This window comes from Castor canadensis, chromosome 9, assembly GCF_047511655.1.
Source record: "Castor canadensis chromosome 9, mCasCan1.hap1v2, whole genome shotgun sequence".
NCBI lineage: Eukaryota > Metazoa > Chordata > Mammalia > Rodentia > Castoridae > Castor > Castor canadensis.
In genome coordinates, this window is record NC_133394.1 from 125,457,550 (window position 1) to 125,474,414 (window position 16,865).

Genomic DNA, 16,865 nt, shown 5'->3' on the forward strand with positions numbered 1-16,865 from the left:
ATGTCTATAGCAGTGAAACTATTCTATGGCACTTGTGGAAAGAGGGAAAGGAAAACAGAATGATAGAGCATCAGTATATTGTAAAACATACATCTCTGAAAGTAGAGGATATAAGGATGTTATTAAAAATGGGGGAGTGAGAGGTAAGGGGGTAAGGGAGAGCAATGGAAGGGATTGAATGAACTAAAACATATTCAAAGCAGTGGTGCACTGAGAAAACTCTTTAAATATTGACTTAAACATCAATAATGATAGGACTGTAAAATAGGTACAATTTGTGTAGAGGGATACTAGTAAGAGAAGTGAGGGTGAATGAAGGAGATAAAGGTGAGGGTATATGGTTGATGAACATCATATACTTACATTAAATAGTAAAAAGAAACCTTTTGCAATTGCTTTAAGTGGGGGCCAGGCAGTGGTTGAGAGGAAGAAATGATAAGGGTGATCTAACCAATGTACAATATAAACCTAATCAGAGTTGTCACTATGAATTCTCCCCTGTATAATGAATATATCCTAATAAAAAATTTATAATAAAAAATAAAGATCCACAATCACAGCCCCATCTTGGAAGCAGAAAGTAGCTCTCACCAGACATTCAAATTTTCTGTGCTGTAATCTTGGACTTAAGTTTTCAAAATGTGAGAAAATAAATTTCTGATTTTTTTATAAATTATCAAGTCTTGAGTATTTTGATATAAAGCACAAATTGACTAAGGCACCATTTGTTCCATCCCAATAACCTCAATAGTCTTAAAGTCTCATCTAAATACCAGAATCAGATATGGGTGACTTTCAAGTTTTGATTCATTCTGAGGCAAATATAACTCTACCTGTGAACCTGTAATATTAAATAAGTTATCTTAGGTTAAAAAACAATAGTAGGACAGACACAGGATAGAAAGTTCCATGCCAAAAGGGAGAAGTGGGAAAAGGGAGTAATGTTTCCAAAGTAAGTCTAATATCCAACCTGACAAATAACATTAACTCTTAAGGCTTGAGAATAATCATCTTTGACTTGTGTCCCACCTTCCATACAGATGAGTCAGTTATTGGGTTCTCATGCCTCCACATAACCTTGTGCTCTTGTTTTTTAGGAGTGTGATTTATATTGCAACTTTTATAGGTTCTAGTAAAGTACCCATAGCTAATTTGGGCTGAAATTGCATGCTGGTGGCTCTGTCACTTTGAGATCTTGGGTGGTAACCTTAGCTCCATGGCTCAGCTAAGGACAGTGACTTCACCTGCATTGCAGTACTCTGCCTGAGTCTTGCACCTGAAGCTTCAGGTGTCTCCATCCTTCAAAATATAAGTGGCCATTCTCCCATTGTTTGTACCTTCTGCTTGCTGATGAGAACTGCTTCACACAGATACTACCAAGATTAACCACCTGTGCCCTTGGAGGGGCAGTCACTACAGTCCATGCCACACCTGGGCCAGCTGGTGCTAGCCAGGGGTTGTCAAGAAATGCAGTACTGGAAGACTGGACTAGCACCAGGGAGCAACTACCAATGACTCATAGGTATTCATAATACTTGTTTTAAAATTATTCTGTCTCCCAAGCCCTTGTGCTCTGGGCTTGTAATGCTAGTGGCATTCTCAGTGATCTTTAAAATACTTTCAGGGTCTTTTCTTCATTGTCTTTATGTATAGCACCTACCCAATCCACTGTTGCTTATCAAACTGTTGCTTGGCAACATCTTTGATTTTTTGATGTTCTCTCTTACTCATTTATTATAATAATGGTGGAATGAGAATTTCCTAGATGTTTAAATATTGCCCCATTTTGATTTAAAAATTCGTAATTTCCCACTTTCACTATTTTTATTCCATATAGCTCTGAAAGAGAACTATAACATTAGATTAATTATAATATAGCATGCGATAGCCAGAGCAATCATGCAAGATGAAGAAATAAAAGGCATCCAAATTGGAAAAGAAGTCAAATTGTCAGTTAGAGATGACATGATCTCTAATGTAGGAAACCTCAAAAACTGCATCAAAGTCTATTAGAACAAATAAATTAATTAACAAAGTTATATGACAAAAATCTACACTTAAAATAAATAGTGTTGCTATGTGCCCATAGCAAATTATCTGACATAGAAATCAAGAAAATAATTTGCTCTAAAATTTTTTAAATGCCTAAGAATAAATTTAACCAAAGAGGTGAAATATCTCTATAATGGAAATTATTAAACACTGAAGAAAGAAAACATAAAAGAATTGAATTATATCCCATGTTCATGAATTGGAAGAATTAATATTATTAAAATGTCAATATTACCAAAGTGATTCAATGAAATCCTTATCAAAATACCAGTAACATTCTTCACAGAACTAGAAAAAGCAATGATAAAATTTATATGGAACTGTATACACACACACACCCAAATAGCTGAAGTCATTGTGAGAAAAAATACCAAAGTAGGAGACATTACACTACCTGACTTCAAAACATATTATAGTGCTATGGTAATCAAAACAGCATGATATAGGCATAGACCAAGGGAATACAGTAGAGAACTTGTAAGTAAACCCACAGAGGTACAGACAAATGATTTTCAACAAAGGGGCTAAGAACATATTTTGGAAAGAGAGACAGTGTTTTCAATAAATGGTGCTGGGAAAACTGCATATCTATGTGCAGAAGAATGAAAGTAGATCACTATGTCTCACAAGTTACAAAAAACAACTAAATATAGATTAAAGATTTAAATGTAAGAACTAAAACTTAAAAAATCAAAGAAAACACAATAGGACTTTGGAATAGTCAAGGATATTTTGAACAATGTCTCACAGGAAAACAAAAATAAAAATTGACTAATGGGATTCCATGAAATTAAAAAGCCCTGTGCAGCAGAAGAAAGAACAGAGTGTACAGATAATTTACAACATGGAAGAAATATCTCCTCCCCTGTGTATATCTGAAAAATGGTTGATATCTTAATATACAAGGAATTCCAAAAAGTCAATAGCAAAACAAAACACAAATAACTTTATTTTTTAATGGATAATAGATTTAAATAAACACTTCTCAAAAGAAGATATAAAAATGGCCAGCAGATACATGAAAAAATGCTTAGTCTCACTAATCATCAGACAAATGCAAATCAAAACCATGATGAGATATTATCTTCAACACAGTGAAAATGACTGCTATCAAAAAAATTAAAGATAAGTGCTGGAGAGGATGTGGAGAAAAGGTGACATATGCATACTGTCAGTATAAATTACTGAAGACATTATGGAAACAATACAAAACTTCCTCAAACTATTAAAAATAGAATTATCCTTCAATTTCTCTGCTAGATATACATATCCAGAGGAAATGGATTCAGTATGTCAAAGAGACATGCACTCCCATGTTCATTGCAGCACTATTCATGACAGCCAAAAAATGGGAATAACCTAAGTATTTATCAATTTAGTTTTGAAAAATAAAATGTGGTATATACACACAATGGGATAGTTTTAGCCATCAAAAAGAATGAAATCTTGATGATTAAAACAACGTAAATTGAGCTGGTGACTCTTATGTTAAATAATGTGAGCCAGACATGGAAAGACAAGTACTGCATGATATCTCTCATAAGTGCAACCTAAAACATTTTGATCTGGAATTTGAGAGTAGAATGATAAATAGAGGCCAAAAAGAGCATGTGGAAGTGGGAGAAGGATGGAGAAGGCTGGTCAATGGGTACTGAGTTACAATTAGTCAGAAGTACAATGTTCTGGTGTGCATTTGCACAGCAGAAGGACCTACAGATAACAATACAGTACTCTATATTTCAAAAAACTAGAAGAAATGATTTTGAAAGTTTTTACCATAAAGAAATGATCAATGTATAATAGAGGTATGCTTAACCTGATTCAAGCATTACCTAATTTGTATACTCACCAAAAGATTACATGGCACCCCTTCAATTTGTATAATTTTTACGTATCATTTTAAATAAATTTTAAAAGTATATCTTTAAATTGCTTTTATATTCTCATACATTACTATAATGACTGAAGGGAAGTCAAGCTCTACCTTCTAAAAGTTCAAGCTTTCATAAAACACCAGAACATGAACACGATCTAGCCATGTTTCTTGACATTGCCTCCAATTTCTAGTAATGTGCTCATCATTTCCACATAAGACTTCATCGTGATGCACTTCATTACCCATAATTTCACCAGCATTCTGTTCAGAATGCTTTGTTCAGAATCACTGAGAAGATTAAGGCTTCCTCTGCATCTCTTCTCTTGTTCTGAGTCCTCACCATGCTTGGTCTTTACAGTCTATTCACAGCAATGCAGGCTTTTTCTAGAATGCATCTCAAAACTCTTCCTGAATCTACCCAGCTCCACAGCCACTTCTATATTTTAGGGATTTGTTACAGAGATAACCCCACTCCTTAACCCTAATTTTCTTTGTTAGTCCATTCTGTGTGCTATAAAAATCTATCATAATCTGAGCATCTTATTAGTTACAAATATTTATTACTCACAGTTCTAAAGACTGGAAAATCCAATACAAAGACACCAGCAGATTTAGTATTGGGTAGCACCTTCTTATTCTGTTCTTAGATAGAAAGGGTGAAGAGTCTTTCTTGGGAGATTCCAAGATGGTGACTAGAGGGAGGAAGCAGAAAGTGGGCTTCCTAAAGTAAAATCTTGGAGAGACTCTGGAGAAACACTTTGCAGGAAAAACCACCAAGAAGAGGTAAAACTCTGACCCCTCCACACCCCCAGCCCATGCATGGCATCCCCACTCCATGTTAAATGGAGAAACCAGGAGGGCTCCTGCACTGCCAGACACCAGCTTCTACTGGCTCGAGAGAAGCAGACCACCAGGTGAGCTAAGTGGCATGTGATACTCCCGCAAACAACCCTGGCCCAGATCAGCATAGCCCCCTGCACAGACAGACTGACTCCCACCCAAGGAAAAAAAGAGAAAAAAACCAAACTGAATAATAAACAACAACAAAAAAAGACAAGTAGCAAAGAAGGTGGGGTGCCCTAAGCACCGAAGGGGGGGAGGGGCAATCCCTCACAGAACTGAAAATAAACAAGCCGGTCGGAGGCGAGAGTGGTGACCCCTGCGCAGCAACCTTGAAGCTGGAAAGCTTGTGACAGTGGCTGTGTGAGGAAAGCTCCACTAGAAAGTGGGGAAGGGGCATTTCCCACATGAACTGTAAATAAACAAGCCAGCTGGAGAAGGAGGGTATAGAGCCACCTCCCCCAGTGTGCTTGGAAAGGGGAAAGCTTGAGACAGCCTCTTCAACAAAAACTGCTGGGAAAACTGGTTAGCAGTCTGCAAAAAACTGAAACTTGATCCATGTTTATCACCCTATACCAATATTAACTCAAAATGGATCAAAGATCTTATTATCGGACCCCAAACTCTAAAGTTGGTACAGGAAAGAGTGGGAAATACTTTGGAACTAATAGGTATATACAAAAACTTTCTCAATGGAACCCCAGCAGCTCAGCAACTAAGAGATAGCTTAGAAAAATGGGACTTCATAAGACTAAAAAGCTTCTCTTCAACAAGAGAAATGGTCTCTAAACTGAAGACACCACCCACAGAGTGGGAGAATATATTTGCCAGATACACATCAGACAAAGGTCTGATAACCAGAATATATAGGGAACTCAAAAAACTAAATTCTCCCAAAATTAATGAACCAATAAAAAAATGGGCAAGTGAGTTAAAAAGAACTTTCTCAAAAGAAGAAATTCAAATGGCCAAAAAACACATGAAAAAATGCTCACCATCTCTAGCAATAAAGGAAATGCAAATTAAAACCACACTAAGATTCCACCTCACCCCTGTTAGGACAGCCATCATTAGCAACACCACCAACAACAGGTGTTGGTGAGGATATGGGGAAAAAGGAACCCTCGTACATTGTTGGTGGGAATTCAAACTAGTATAACTACTCTGGAAGAAATTTTTGAGGCTTCTTAAAAATCTAAACATAGATCTGCCATATGACTCAGCAATCCCACTCCTGGGAATATACCCAAAGGAATGTTACACAGGTTACTCCAGAGGCACTTGCACACCCATGTTTATTGCAGCACTATTCACAATAGCCAAGTTATGGAAACAACCAAGATGCCCCACCACTGACAAATGGATTAAGAAAATGTGGTATTTATACACAATGGAATTCTACTCAGCCATGAAGAAGAATGAAATCTTATCATTTGTAATTAAATGGATGGAACAGGAGAACATCATTGTGACTAAGGCTAGCCAGGCTCAGAAAACCAAAAATCGAATGTTTTCCCTCATATGTAGACTTTAGATCAAGGGAAAATACATCCAGGGGATTGTGCTTTGGTTACATGATAAGGCAAGAGCACACAAGGGAGTATGAGGATAGGTAAGAAACCAAAAAACATAATAGTATTTGATGTCCTCAATGCAAAGGAACTAATGTGGAAACTTTAAAGCGACAGAGGCCAATAGGAGAAGGGGATCAGGAACTAGAGAAAACATCAGTTTGAGAAGAATCAACTTAGAATGTGACACATATGTACATGGAAGCAATGTTAGGAATCTCCCTGTATAGCTATCCTTATCTCAACTAGCAAAAACCCTTTGTCCTTCTTATTATTGTTTATACTCTCTTTTCAACAAAATTAGAGATATGGGCAAAAAAGTTTCTGCCTGGAAGTGAGGGGGTAGGGGGCAAGAGGGAGGGGTGGGAGGGAAAGGGAGGGGGCTGGGGGTAGGGGGGAGAAATGACCCAAACATGGTATGCACATATGAATAAATGAAAAATAAAAATAAAAAATAAGTAAAATAAATTGACATCTACCAAAATAATCATCCACTTCATAGAATTTCATAAAGTATAAAATGTTTGTATGAAGATACCTGATTAAACTGAAAACAGGAAATAAAAAAAATATGAAACACAGGGGTTGAGTCAAAAAGTGATGAACTAAACTAGAAAAATGAATAAAATGAGTCCTTTCAAATTATCTGTCTTTGTCAAAATTAATTTTTAAATTAACTTGTATGACATGATATAAAGTTGGTACTTTAAGGAATTATCTTTGTATTCACTCTTTGTAAAAATTTTTGCCTACAATTTCAATGCTTCTTATACATTTCATATATATATGAAATTGAAACAGAATTACCAAATTGCTTCCCTGGAGTCCCTGTGAAGCACTGTGGCACATGGATGGTCCCTGCTGTTTCCTGACAAAATAGCCAGAAATTAAGAGGAACCAGTTAAATGTAATCATTTTAAAATTTATATCGCCATTGACATCACAATGTTGGATAAAATTGCCACTACTTATTATAACACACCCTTTGTCATCTGAAACATTGGCTGGGTCTATCTCTATTTTAGTAATGACTCAAGAATTCTCAACTACATAAGTGAAACCAAATGTTCAATAGCCTCTTTGATGTGCAGCAAAAACTCACCCACATATCCCACATAGACGATTTTGCATTGAGGAAAACCAGTTCTGCCATCTTTAGGGAAGAAAAGACATCATCCTAGGCAAGGCTGGATCTGATCTTGATGTAACCTACAAGCAGCAGTGATGATGATGTAACTGATACTTACTTCAAGAGCATCCATGAAAGCTCCCAGAACAAAAGTGTGAAATTTTCTAAAACCACAAAATCTCCTACTACCTTCAGAAACATGTTTGATAAGACCTATAAGGAAAGAAACTCCTACAATTTCCCAATGTTTCAAGTTTTGGGCAGAGTATAAGTTGGTTACTAAAGGGAAATACAGTATTATAAGAAACCTGTGAACCTGGTGCCAGTGACTCATGCTTGTAATCCTAGACTTGGGAGGCTGAGATTGGGAAGATCACGGTTCAAGGCCAGCCTGTGCAAATAGTTCATGAGACCCCCCTATCTCCAAAATAGCCAAAGGTGTGGCTCAAGTGTTAGTATTCCTGCTTTGCAAGTGTGAAACCCTGAGTTCAAACCCTAGTCCCACCAAAAAAAAAGAGTAAAGGTATAGGACCTGCACAATTCCTTGTGATGGAAATATTTAAGTTGATACACAGAAATTCTCAAAATGGCTGTGGTTTAGTGTGTCTTACCCACTTTATATAAATATGATGTGAGTTTAGATTGCAAGAGTTTCAGGAACACATACCCTGACTAAATGTCGTTTGAACTTTGAACCCCATAGAAACTTTCTATTTAATTTCAGGAGTAATTGTGACTATTCCACTACAACTGTGAAATTTCCCCCATGTGAACATGTGTCACATAAGTCCAAAGGCATTCCATCAATTCCAAATGGGAAGTTTCCACACCAACTTCCATCAGACATGCCACAAGCTTCTAGCATTCCTGGAATGCCCAAAGCGTCATGGCCCAGTGCTCTTCACCCAGTAAAGTATCTACCAGAGAAGGCCATACAGATTTGGGGCTTCTAGCATCATTTACAATAGTGCCAGAAAACTGGATTCTGTGAAATCACTGTCATGAATTACCACCCCCAACCCTCCACAAAGATCCACACCCTTCTAAGTCTCAGATATAGGGTCACTGCTTCCTTTAGTATTGAAGAAAGACATTTGGTATACATGGTGTTCTGCTCAGGGAGACATCTAAAAATATGTGAAGCACTTCAGATGAAAATTGATTCATTAAGTTCTTTGTTTCATCTGAGAGCATTTCTGTGGGGAGTTCTTTATTCATGAGGTCTGTTGTAACACTTTTCTTTCATGGCTCCATTGCTGTGCAGTTTCTAGTGTCGATGAGAAAATTTCAGTTATTTGAATTCATGGAATCTATGCAGGCCCTCCATCTGCTACTGTGCTTAGAGCCAGGGAGAAACACCAGTACTGTTGTGGCAGGAATTGGCTAATCTTGTACCATAATTCTGTGGTGCAAGAATAAAGCTTGCACCACAGATGGCCTATTTCCTTTCTCTTTTTCTCCATCCAACTCCAAGCCTATTGAATGGAACCACCCACATTCACTGTGGGTCTTACCACCCTTGATTTGCTGAAACATATGCCAATCATCTCTGGAAACACCCTCACAGACACACCCAGAAGTGTGCCTTACTTATTTTCTAGGCATCTCTCAATCCAATCAAGTTGACAACCAAGATTAAAGAGGACAAAATGTATAGAATTTTAAGGACTTTCAATATAGTTTTGTCAAGAAACAGACCTATACACACAGGTATGGAAGTCTGTGTTACAGAAATAAGATTACATTTATCAATCTTTATGTGACACATGTTCACAATAAATCTTCAAAATATTTGCTTTGTGTTACTTATATTTACATGAATGTTTTAAAAAATTCCTTTGCTATCATAATCTTAAATATCTTCAATATCATGGCAGTTTGGTTCTAAAATTCATTTTAAGTCATTTAAATCACTAACTTAATCTGTGCCAAGTTGCTAATAGAATAAATTATGTATATTGTTAATATTTTTGGTAGAAAATAAACTACTTAACAATCTAATAACCATCATGAAATTTAAGGCATTTGTGATCATAGTTAAACCATATTTTGTCATCATAAATCTAGCACAACTTAAATGTTTGGGAACATTTATCCCGTGGATACAGAGGTTTGCTCTGTCTGATTTTCTGCTAATTCTCATTGCTAGAGCAGTTCCCAGAATCTCCTAATCACTTGATAAATGTTAATTAAATTAATGTTCTCAAATAAAATAGAGATGTGGCAATAGTTTAGATGATGATTTTTAGTTGTGACTTGGAAGTACTATCAATGTCACCATAGTATTTTGGACAGAAAACAGTCTTGGCTGAAGTAACAAGGATATAGGAGAATTTTCTCTAATATTCCTTTGCGCTAGGTTATAAGGTTTTATTTTTAATAATTGGAGTTTTAATAATTGGGCTCATTTGTCATGCTTTATCTCTTTCTGACTGCTAGGCATCAATTCTTGATGTTATAAGTGCATCTTTCTAGCAATACCAATAATGAACTTTGCTGTCTTAAACTCTCTTCCCAGAAGAAGCCTTAACAACGAAAATACCCTTTCTCTCCCCAGTGCCAAGGCCAGTATCTGGGTTTCAGAGGGCCAATAACAAGCACAGCCGAATTGCTTAGCAAGTGTGTCCGTGGAGGGCAAGGGCTTCCAGCATCCCTACTCTCACTTAGGTAATCCTCTGATACTTCCTCTATGTTTTGTTTTCTATCCTTTTTCAAAGGTTTTTTTTTTTTAAATTTGTCAATTCTATGCATCTGAAAGAATGGAAGAAAAACTTCTTTGTACTCTATATTTCTACAAACAAAAAAGAATGTTCATAGCATTTCTGAGTGTAATTAATGAATAGAGGTCACATTTACAAAAATACTTCTTTGCATTTGGCACAGATAAAATTACTTATAATCTTGTTTTGATCATATGCATTTTGTAAAAACAGCACCAACCCATGAGAAGAAAATGGCTTCCTAACTCATAGCAGGTGTTTTCCTTGGTTGACAATGTTTAACTTGTTTAGCTGTTTAACTTGCTACAGTTATACTTGTTTCACAAAAATGAAAATTTCTGCAGAAAACTGCTTTGATGAATTAGGTAATTTAAAAAAAAATCCCCCTGTAGCACATTTTAGACATTAATGCTAGCTAAATCGAGAAAATTTCAAAATCTTTCACCTCATGTGATTTTTACAGAAAATTTATACATAAGAGATCGTATACAGGGTTGGTGCCAGTAACTCCTGCCTGTAATCCTAGCCACTCAGGTGGCAGAGATCAGGAGGATCAAGGTTTCAAGTCAGCCTGGGCAAATAGTTTGTGAGACCCTATCTCAAAAAACCCTTCACCAAAAAGGGCTGGTGGAGTAGCTCAAGGTGTAGAGCCTGAGTTCAAACCCCAGTACCACAAAAAAATAAAAGAGAGATCCAAAATGTCCAGTATGACACAAATATCATTATGCATCAACAAAAAAGAAACGACCAACTAACCATAACTAAGTTGTTTTAGTATAAAATGTGGGTACCTTCTTATTTCAGGAAAAATTAACAGTCTAAATCTCAATGCCTAAATATAACTCAAAATCCAAACTTTGAAAAGTTTTAAATAAATTTTGGCATTTAATTCTTTTTCTGAAAAGATTTTTGCTGCCCAATCAGCATGGCTCAAACCTGTAATCTTACTTACTTGAGAGGCAGAGATCAGGAGTTCCCATCAAAAAGTTTGTGAGAGCTCATCTCTAAGGATTGGGTTTAGTGGTGCACACCTGTCATCCCAGCTATATAAGAACACAAATAGAATTCCAAATTCTCCTGGGCAAAAAGCAAGATCCTATCTCAAAAGTAACCAACACAGGCTGGTAGAGTGGCTCAAATGGTAGAATGCCTGCCTAGCAAACATGAGGCCCTGAGTTCAATCCCTGGTAACACCAAATAAATAAATAAATGGAACAAAGCAAAATGAAAACCAAAACAAAAAAGTAACCAATACAAAAAGGGCTGGTGATGTCACTCAAGTGGTAGAGTTTCTATTTAGCAAGTACGAGGTCCTGAGTTCAACTCCTAATACCACCAAAAACAAACAAACAAAAAAGGTAATTGCTAATTATTAAGATTTAACTAAATTGCTTAATAAATAAAGAAAGCTATAATCTGTCTCCTTGCTTATTTCTTATATTTCGTGAATATAAAATCTACATTGGTATTTGTAAACACACGTTTTCACATATTAATTAATTTGCTTAGTATGATAAAATTCTAACGTGGACAATTTCAGACGTATCTATTCCAATTTAAAACAATTAGTGGTTCATGAGGCAAGCATACTGCAATGTAGATCATATTATACCCTGAACTGTACATAGAAATTATAGAGTCAGCAAAAAAAAAACCATCACAAAATCGGCATTGTTTCTTTTAGTTTCAAACAAGAGCAACTTCACTGAGCTAGCTTGAACACAATCTCAAAGACTGAAAAATTTGAATTATACTGTTAGAGTACATTAAAGACAAAATAAAACAAAATGCTAAACCGTTTTCCTCTTGGGTAGTAACTCCCAAGATCTCATCAGCTGAACTTTTTGAACTTCCAATTAGAATTTCATTGACATGTCTGCTACCATTTCTCAGTTTCTTCTTCTTTCCTTCCTCTAAGATAAAATTCATGAGTCTGTGTAGGTGCATATGAAATAGTGAAAGAGAAAGAGTCAGAGACAGAAATAAAGACAGAGACAAAGGTGAAGATTTGAATAGGCCTAGTCATTTAGATGTCTCCATCCATTCAATCAGCCTTTACTTCAGATAGGACCACATATAAAAGGCTTGGTATGTTGGTAATCACAGCTAACATGTACTTAATGTATAGTAATATAACTTAATGTACAACAGACACTATTCTAAGCACTTTCTATATATTATCTCATTTAAATCTCCCCTTAACTTAGAATGTTTTTTATTATTATCCCATTTCTGTATAAAGGAATAGAACATAGATATGATAAGAAAGTTGCCTAAAGTTGCATAGTTTTAGTCATAGAAGCACTGACTTAACAAAGACTATCCAATTCTAGAGATCATGTATTAGTACTAATGTAATATGGAGCACAGATGCCATAAGAGAAAGGCCAAGCATAGTTTATAAAACTAAATGTTTTATAAAATCTTTCTTTTCTTGACAGCACTGGGGTTTGAACTCAGCACTTTGCATTTGAGCTAGGCAAGCACTTGAGCCACATCTCCAGCCCTTTTTGATCTGATTATTTTGGTGATAGAGTCTTGCTTTTTGTCCAGGACAACCTGGACCACAGTCTTCCTATTCCTGTGTTTCCCACAGTTTCAGGGATAACAGGCACACACACCAGGTTTTTCCATTGAGAATGGGGTCTCATAAACTTTTTTACCAGGGCTGGCCTCCAGCTGTCATTTTCCCCATCTCAGCCTCCTGAATAGCTTGGAATGACAGGCACCTGCCACTGCAGCCAGTTATTCATTGAGATGTGGTCATGTACATTTTTTGCACTGGTTGGCCTGAAATCGCAGTTCCCCAATCTCAGCCTCCTAATTGAGCTAGGATTACTTAAAATGCTCTTTATTGCTGAGGAAACTGAGAAATAATGAAAATCCTCAGATTCACATAATACTTTATGTTAATTTGTGATGACCTTTGAACTGTCCAATGATTTTGAAAGTCAGATAACCCATCATTAATATCTTCATTTTACAAATTTTACTAATTCATAAAAATTGTTTGATAAAAAATGGCCACGAAATTAATGTATAATAGAACTTAGAGTAGAAAACTCAGGATCTCTTAGGACAGGTCTCTTTCCACTTCATCCCACTAGTGGTCATCATCATGGAAAACACTCAAAGTGTTTGATGTGAGCTTTTCCTACCAAATGAAAGTACATTTAATTTTTTTTTATAAACACTTCTCTAGTTCACTTATAATATTAGAAAATATTCTGAATATGTGAAAAATAAGCACTTGACACAAAAATTAAACATTTCATTTGTTGCTGAGGTTATCTGATAGGGATCAGAATAAAAAGACTTACTTCTGTTAAACGCAAAGAAAGGGATGTATTTGGACTAAGTTGTAAGTAAACAAATATATCATAATAAAAATCCTAGGTCTGACATACTCAATTCTCCCACATGAAATATTAGTTTCTTATCAAATACATCTGACCAGATTCATGGAGTGAGATGATAAGAAGTAAAAGTTTCAAAGTAAAACACAAACCTTTTTATGGACATTAGAAAAGGTCATATAGGTGTAGGCCCCACTGAATGACCATGAGGTGAGAGAGAAAGTACCGGATGAAAGAAGTGAGAAGGAAATTAATACTACTCCATAGTGGTCATAAAGGCTAGAGCCCTGACTAACCACTTTCTTTTTGAGCCCTGAAGGAGATAATTTCATGAAAAGAACATAGAGGATTTCCTTTCTCTAAATAACAGTATAATTGTGGATTTTGTGACAAATGATACATTTAATGAGGTTGAGAAAGGGATAATCTCCCCATTTATACTGAGTCCACAGTATTTTTGGAAAATTTTAAGGCTTAAGAGAACACACACCTGACGAGAAAAAGAAGTTATTTGTCTGGAGCCATCACTGGGATTGTTAAGGAAAAGCAAGAAAACGGAAGCAGGAAGACTAATGTGGACTTCTGACTTTAAATGAGACCTACTATATGTGTCTTCCCAATATCATTACAGGATTGAAATCTTGCCTTGGCAGATGAGATCAAAAGTCCCAGACTAGACATCGTGCCACGCACGTGTGATCCCAACTATAAAAGAGGTGTAGGATTTGTATGTCCAGTCCTAGGCTAGCAACACGCAAAATTATGAGACCCTATTCATAAAATAACTGAAGTAATGAAGGGCTAGAGGGTTGTTAAAGACATAGCATACCTGCCTAGCAAGTATAAGGCCCTGAGTTCAAACCCATTTCCCCTCCTGAGAATAAAGGTAAATATCAACTTTATATATGGTGGTTATTTTTACTTTCCAGATTTTTCTCTTCATTTCTCTTAATCAGTCTAAAACTTTGTTTATGTACAGTGTCAAGTAATAAATATAACTCATTCATAAGGAAAGTTTATTATCTAACAGATAAAGATCATCATTCAGAATTTTTATAACATTAAGGGCCCAGTATGTAGCGTATACCACTGGGGACATTCGTGGCAAAACCTACCCTCAACTGTCTTGCTTTTTCTTTTCCTGTGGTTTGGTGCTGCCTGCCTTTTCATGGTTAAGTTGGGTGTCACTTTCTGTGTGCAGGATCCCGTGCAGAATCTTTTGTAATGGTGGCTTTGTGGTCACATATTGTTTTAGTTTCTGCTTATCATGGAAGACTTTTATTGCTCCATCTATTTTGAATGATAGCTTTGCTGGGTAGAGTATCCTGGGGTTGAAGTTATTTTCATTCAATGCCCGGAAGATCTCACCCCACACTCTTATCATATGTTCTCCCTCATATGTGGACATTAGATCAAGGGCAAACACAATAATGGGATTAGACTATGAGCACAGGATAAAAGCGAGAGCACACAAGGGAGGGGTGAGGATAGGTAAGACACCTAAAAAACTAGCTAGCATTTGTTGCCCTTAATGCAGAGAAACTAAAGCAGATACCTTAAAAGCAACTGAGGCCAATAGGAAAAGGGGAACAGGTACTAGAGAAAAGGTTAGATCAAGAAGAATTAACCTAGAAGGTAACACACACGCACAGGAAATCAATGTGAGTCAATGCCCTGTATAGCTATCCTTATCTCAACCAGCAAAAACCCTTGTTCCTTCCTATTATTGCTTATACTCTCTCTACAACAAAATTAGAAATAAGGGCAAAATAGTTTCTGCTGGGTATTGGGGGGGAAGAGGGAGGGGGCGGAGTGGGTGGTAAGGGAGGGGATGGGGGCAGGGGGGAGAAATGAACCAAGCCTTGTATGCACATATGAATAATAAAAGAAAAAGGAAAAAAAAAACCCTACCCTCAATATGTGCGCTATGTTATAGTCCAATCTCCATCCTTGTTGTTCATGTACCATATGGTTCTGAAATTATGTCAATAAATCTAAGAAAATGAAACATCATTCTGCAATAGAAATGTCCACAGACATCTTTCTGGTTGCAATCTGCAATTTCAAATTAGCTCTACAGTTAAAAAAAATTGTCATGTGGAAGAAAGGATTCTTGGCAAAGTTCTCTTCTGAAGGTTACGTGTATTATTTTTAATGCTTCTCAGCCTTTCAGAGCTCTCATGGCAACCACTGTAGTATAAAATATGGATTTCACAACAAAAGCAGAAGCTTAGAGTCATTTTTCCCCATTTTTTATTAGTTCTGCCAAATCCTTGATGCCTGCTATAGGGGAAAAAAACTACGTGTTTTTCTTGAAAAGCTATTAGTTCATGCATTTACGTGAGAGATTTTATTACCCCATGGACAAGTTTCCTCATAGACTGAAAGATGAAACTAATATTCCATCATCAAGTCAGATCACAATTTTAAATCTTTTAAATAGGTTTGTGGTGCTGAGGAAGGAGAGAGTGAAAAGTTAAATATAGAAGAATTTTGTTCCTTAAACGCTTGCTCATTGAAAGTAAATGTATCATTCCTTTTTTTGTTGTTGTTTGTTTTGCCTCATTCAGATTTCTTTCCTCCATCCAGTCATTCATTCAGTCATTCATTCATTCATCTTTTCCATAAATATTAAGCATTTTCTCCATCTTAAATCCTTGCTGTATGCTGCAAAAGAAAGAAGACAAATACTTAATTCCAAGCAGCCCAATGTGATCATTTGAAAGACATAGCTATGAAAAACTTTCTACTGCAACACAGCAGAGCTAGAAATAGGTCTTGGGAATAGAGGCAGGTTTTACTATGGTGCAAAAAAGGAGCCACAAAGCTTCCCTTTGTTTCCAACTATCATTTTTATCCAATGACACTTAAGCTTCTAATAGTGTAGGTTTTCCATGCAAATACAAGGGAGTTGTTAGAAACAGTTTAGGACAAACCAGAAACATGAATAGTAAGTTAAGAAATATTTCCTCAGTTCTTTCATGGATTGTGTTTAAAATTGTCATCACGAAGTAAATTCAACATACTTCCCCATATCCCACACCATGTTTGTTAAATTAGATAGCTATTGATTTGCAGTAATCAGTTTTAAAGTACTTCATATGTATTGAACAAATATTTAATGAGTGCCAAGTATCATAATATATTGAAGATATTGGAAATTAACATTTTCAGTTAGTAGAAGCTTCATGAATTTTCATTTTGAAAAATCAGTGAGTTCTTCTAGATAACTGGATTTAAAGTATAGAAAACACATATATGATTTTTTATTCAAAAGATGCCAGTGCCTTAAGAACAAATTGAATTTTCTTCTGTTTTCTA